Source organism: Lipotes vexillifer, unplaced genomic scaffold (assembly GCF_000442215.2).
Source record: "Lipotes vexillifer unplaced genomic scaffold, Lipotes_vexillifer_v1.1 scaffold262, whole genome shotgun sequence".
NCBI classification, from domain to species: domain Eukaryota; kingdom Metazoa; phylum Chordata; class Mammalia; order Artiodactyla; family Lipotidae; genus Lipotes; species Lipotes vexillifer.
In genome coordinates this window covers 1,118,510-1,124,929 of record NW_006798529.1, presented here as the reverse complement: position 1 = coordinate 1,124,929, position 6,420 = coordinate 1,118,510, and positions in this window count along the sequence as shown.

The window sequence follows — 6,420 nt, the reverse complement described above, 5'->3', positions numbered from 1 at the left end:
CCACCTAGAGGGGTTGGGATGGGGAGGGTGGCAGGGAGGGAGACGCAGGAGGGAGGAGATATGAGAACATATGTATATGTACAGCTGATTCACTTTGTTATGAAGCAGAAACTAGCACACCATTGTAAAGCAATTATACTCCAATAAAGATGTTAAAATAAATAAATAAAAATTACAGGTGGTTCTACCATCCTTGTTCCTTTCCAAATAGTTCTTTGCAACACCTTGAACTTAGTGTAAGGAAAGCACAATACCTCGCTACACAATTTTTCTTCTTAAAAGAGGAGAATGAAGGACCTATTGTATAGTACAGGGAACTATATTCACTATCTTGTAATAACCTATAATGGGAAAGAATCTGAAATATATATATATATATATATATATCAATAACTTTTCTGTACACCTGAAACTAACACAACATTGTAAATCATCTATACTTCAATAAAAAAGAAAAGCAAAAGGAAAAAACCTAATCCCCCTCCCAAAATAATAATAAAATATAAAAAGGAGAAGAAAGGATGAGAAATGCATCTGCACCCATCCACTAAGACAACACAGATTTTTCATGCAACGCTCAGTCCCAGTGGGTGCCTGTCTTTCCACATTGCACTGGGTTTCCAGTTAATGTTTTAAAATAAATGTGGTTGCATATGCTTTTATAGTAAAATTTGACAAAATAAGAGCCAGTGTATTATAGCCAAATGAGCATGAATTTGATATTAGGTAGCTTGGGTCCATTTCCTCTCCTGTGGTTTACTGAGCTCACCATTGGTCATTCTCTATGCCTCAGCATCTTCATCTGTGAAATAGGTAGAAAATAAAAATCCAGTCTGTTGTGAAGGAATAACTGAAAATGATTCCATAAGTTTCCTGTAAACTTGAACGTGCTATATAAATAAATTAGATTAACTTCAGAAATCTTGGAAACCTGAGGTTTAGGATTTTTTATACGTTGATATAGAGGCAATTTCTAAAGAGTTTAAATTGTTAAACTAAAAATGAAGAGGAAATTTGGTTAAAAGAACATGAAATTTCAAATATGTCACAGTGAGATTTTGTATTGTTGTGTTTTTCTTATAGCAGGAAATCTAGTATTTTTAAAGAATTAGTCATTGAGAAACATAAGTTTAGCTGCTCTTATGAGCAAAATCTGTTGGGAGAAACCAGTAAGAATACGGCTCCCCGAGACCTCACAATAGAGCTGGGGCTATCACCCCCACATCAAACAAGAGGGTCTAGATAGAAATCAGAATACAATTTGTGAGTTTCCAGAGAATGCTGAAAGATGGAGAATGAGATGTGGAGCATCATGGAAGACTTCCTGGAGGAGGTGTAATTCCATCTGGGTCATGGAGAGTCTAAAAAGTCACTCTGAAAATGCATAAAGGCATTCTTCTTTCAATTTCAACTTAATTTTAAATTATTTTACATTTACATTTTAATTTTAAATTAAATTTAAATGAAGATTTAAAGAGATCACTGCACATTAGCACCCCCCCTTCCTAAAAATCTCTCCCCTGCATCTTGGCGCTATTAACTCCTTGGCACTTGGCAGCCTTCTAGCCTCAGCTAGGCACCATCTTGTCCACCACCCTTACCCCAACCCCTCTCCTCCCCAGTCAGATGGTCACTCAGAGTGGCCTGAACTTGCCTCACCAAAGCAACCTTCACACTGTCCTGTGGTTGATGGTTACATCCCACCCTGTGGCCCTCCTCTTTCCTCCTTCACCTTTTTTATAACCTCATCATTTTGGGTTCAGTGACCATTACCTGCCCTGTACACCCTCCCCCCTTCCCCCCTCCTCCTGAGTGTAAGCCTTCCACTGGGCTCTCCAGGAACCCCTTTCTGGAAGCTTCTCTGGTCACAAAGGCCACTTGGAGACTCCTGTGTTTCCTCTTTAGCTTCTTTACCCAGTGAGCTTAAGAAAGATGGGGAAGGCTGAACCAGGAATTCCCTTGGTTTTTTTTTTTTTTTTTTTCTTGCGTTATGCGGGCCTCTCACTGTTGTGGCCTCTCCCATTTGCGGAGCACAGGCTCCGGACGCGCAGGCTCAGCGGCCATGGCTCACGGGCCCAGCCGCTCCGCGGCATGTGGGATCCTCCCGAAACGGGGCACGAACCCGCGTCTCCTGCACCGGCAGGCGGACTCTCAAGCACTGCGCCACCAGGGAAGCCCTCCCTTGGTTTTAACACAAAATATGGTCAGTTTAAACAGCCCATTTATCCTGGCTAAATGGCTCTCCCCTGGGATAGTTGAAAATGCTCTTTTAGGCTGGCCAACAACTCCAAGCCCCTGGGCCCCCTGGGCTCCTGGTGGGCGGATGGTGGGAGTCCATTAGTCACCTCACCTCCTGTCCTTTCTGGTCTCACCTGGACCCTTGTCACCTGTACCTGGGCTTCCTAGTCTCAAGAAGTCCATGCCTGCTTCTGCCTAAACCTCAGGAAAAGATGAGGAGGTTCAAGCAACTGTCTTTCTTAATCCAGTGAGCCTTGCCTAACAGAGAGTGAGAAAGATTTGGTGTGAGTGTTACAAAAGGAAAAATTAATAAACAATAAAGTAGTATAATAGAGAGGGGGTGGGGACAAAAACGCATAAATATTGGTCATTTTTGGCTTGAGATCTTGACTAAATATGTGACCATAACAGGTGATATGATCTGTCAGAACTTAAGTTTCCTCAGGACTCCCCTGGTGGTCCAGTGGTTAGGACTCTGCTGCAGGGAGCATGGCTCGATTCCTGGTTGGGGAACTAAGACCCCCCATGCTGGGTAGTGCAGCCAAAAAAAAAAAAAAGGACTTGAGTTTTCTCAAGTTGGTGTGGAGAGGGCATCCTAGCCCACACCTTGCAGCAATGCTGTGAGGATCCAGATTGATGGGAGTGAAGCACCAAGCAAAGAACCAAAAAATGGTACCTAGTAGAAGGGATGTTGCTATCATCCTAAACAGCCAAGTAACTTTAGAAGTTGAAATGCCCAGTCCTACTACCCACATCCATATGAGGGAAGAATCTTATTTTTCACTATTGTCAGAAGTGGTGTCCCTGATATTTATCTTCTGTGAACTTTCCAGAATTAAATGGTTTGAGTGGACACTAAGACCCCCTTTTCCGTGTTAAATATATGATGTGTAGAGAAGCAGAAATCCATTGAAACAGGGAGCGAGCCTGTTTGTAACGGTCACTCCTAACAGTATTAAGCCATTTCCCTACTTAATAAAGAAACAACAGGAGAACTGAGCCAATTCACAGTAGATTTTTATCCTGGGAGAGTAGCAATAAACCCTAGTCCTCCTTTTGTCAATGCCTCTTAATTAACAACTAACTTCAGCTCACAAGAACTGAATTTGCTTACTGATTGATCCATACCTACACAGTATTTGATACTATATGATACCATCACATTAAGATAAAATTTGCTCCAGGGCTTCCCTGGTGGCGCAGTGGTTGAGAGTCCACCTGCCAATGCAGAGGACACGGGTTCGTGCCCCGGTTTGGGAAGATCCCACGTGCCGTGGAGCGGCTGGGCCCGTGAGCCATGGCCGCTGGGCCTGCGCGTCCGGAGCCTGTGCTCCACAATGGGAGAATCCACGACAGTGAGAGGCCCGCGTACGGAAAAAAAAAAAAAAAAAAGAAAAACAAACAAAAAAAGAGGCTTGATCATATTGCCAAGGATCTGGTTCTTCTGGGTCTCTCCTTTCTGTGTCCTCTGATGTTGGTGCATTGCCAGGCCCTATGCCATGGTTCCTGGGAACCCCGTAGCTCTCCCCTCAACACAGCAAAATGGTTGCCTAGTCCTCCCCCTCATAGCACCATCCACAGAACATCGAAGGTCTGCTTCAGTGAGTCCCTCTGGTAGACAGCCTCCAAGATGGGTCACAAGGATCCTACCTCTGGGTATTAATTCCCTTGTGCAATTCCCTCCTCTTGAATACTGGCTGGACTTAGTGACTTAAGGATTGAGACTTCATGTCCAAGGTTAGGTTATACTAGATGGTGACTTTTCCCTCGTCCTTACACATCTTCTTTGGCTCTTTTCACTTACTTGCTGTTGAATAAGCAAGCTGTTGCGATGTGAGCTTCCCCATGGAGAAACCCCTGTGACAAAGAATTGAGGATGGTCTCTGGACAACTACCATCGAGAAACCAAAGCCCTCAGTCTACCAGCCTGCAAGGATCTGTGTTTTCCAACAAGCCCACGAGTGAACATGGAAATAGACCATTCTCCAGCCAAGCCTTGACATGACTGCAGGCCCATCCAACGCCTTCATGGCAGCCTGTGGGCAAACCTGAAACAGAAGCCCCAGTGAAGCCACAGCTGATTCCTGACCCATGGGATCTGTGAGATAAAAAATGTTTGTTGTTTTAAGCCAATAAGTTTGAGAGAAATTGTTATGCGGCGATAGATAACCAGTACACTCACAGAGAAGAGAAAGGATGCTTTTCTTTCCCAGAAGTTCCAGCTAATGCAACCTTGATTCTCACTGGCTCTGAATGCTATACATACATCTCCAAGCCAGTTGCCACATCCAGAGATAATCATTTCTGAGATGTGATTTGTAATCAAAGGAGCTGTCCTCCAGTCTTACTTTGTTCTGCTGACTAGCTGTGTGCTTGGGCCAGTCACTTAACCACTCTGAACCTTGTCTTGGTCATCTGTGAAATGGTGAAGTGAGTTGAATTGTGTTCACAGAAGAGGTATGACCAGCTCCTAACCCCTGGTGTCTGTGAATTTATTTGGAAATATGGTCTTTGCAGATATAATTAAGTTAAGGATATTGAGATGAGATCATCTTGGATTTAGAGAGGGCCCTAAATCCAGTGACTGGGGTCCTTCTAAGAGAAAAGAGATGGAAATGGAGCTTTGAGACACACAGACACAGAAGAGATCCAAGGAGGAGAAGGTCATATGAAGATGGAGGCAGAGATCTGGGTGATGCAGCCACGAGCCAAGAAGTGCCCAGGATGGTCATCAGCTATGTGAAGCTAGGAGATAGGCATGCAAGGGATTCTCCCAGAGCCCAGAAGGAAGCAACCCTGCCAACACCATAAGTTCAAGACTTCTGGCCTCCTGGACTATGAGATAATGAAGTCCTCTTGTTTTAAGCCACCCAGTTGGTGGTATTTTCTGTGGCAGCCCTAGGAAACTAATCCAAATGGTTAATAGTGAGCTATAGTGTTGAGAGACTATGGCTGCAGAAGTCTAAATAAACGTAGTGACCTAATAATCAGTGTCCTGCCTGTACTTAGCCCTCCCTGCAGTGTTATTATGTGCGCCAAAAAACAACTTCATGGGCAGAGGCTGGCAGAATTTAAATCTGATGGATAGAGGTGGAATACCAAGTTTGAAAAAGTTCAAGTAGAAGTGGAGAGAGCATTTGATTTGAGGTCAGGAGTCGGGGGAGAGCATGTGCAATTTCCCAGCACATAGTAGTTTCACAATAAACACCTCTGATTTCCATAAGCCATATGTTTGGTCTTATTGACTCCCATACTGCCTGGCTCTAGGCTGCCACACCAACCACTGGCATTTCTGGCGAAATATAATTCAGAAAATAGATGTGAAAACGTGTATTTGTTTAGGTCTCTCATACTGTCAATGCTGGGAGGAATAGCAGAGCAGGAAGTCAAAGCTGAGGGTTTATACTAAATCCACCTCTTCTTGGTGGGCAGGTGACAGTAAGTGTGTTTAAATTCTTTTAAACATTCCCATTGTCTTAAGGATAAAATCCAGGTTCCTAGGGTCTGGTTCACTTTCTCACTGTCCTTACCCCACCTTCCATATCCCTCCCTAATATTTTAGTTTCTACAACACAACACTTCCTGTCCCGATGGAAGTAGGCTCTGCATTTTTCCAGTATTGTGTCTTGGTTCCCACTATCGCCAACAGCTGGAATGTTTTTTTACCTGACTGCCTTTTTACTCCTGCCTGTGCTTTGTTTTGTTTTGTTTTGATCTCTCACTCCCTGCCACCAAACCTTGGCAACCACTGATCTTTCTATTTTCTCCATGGTTTTGCCTTTTCTGGGTCAGATAGTTGGAATCACCCAGTATTTAGCCCTTTCAGCTTGCCTTCCTTCACTAAGTAATATTCATTTAAGGTTTCTCCATGTCTTTTCAAGGCTTGATAGCTCATTTATTTTAATTGCCAAATAATATTCCAGTGTAGGGATGTACCACAGTTTTATTTATCCATTTACCTATTGAAGGACTGCTTGGCTACTTCTAAGTTTTAGCAGTGATCAGTAAAGCTGCTATAAACATTGGTGTGCAGGTTTTTATGTGGATGCAGGTTTTCAACTTCCTGTCTTTTAAAATCCAGCTCAGGGCTTCTCTGGTGGCGCAGTGGTTGCGAGTCCGCCTGCCGATGCAGGGGACACGGGTTCGTGACCTGGTCCGGGAAGATCCCACATGCCGCGGAGC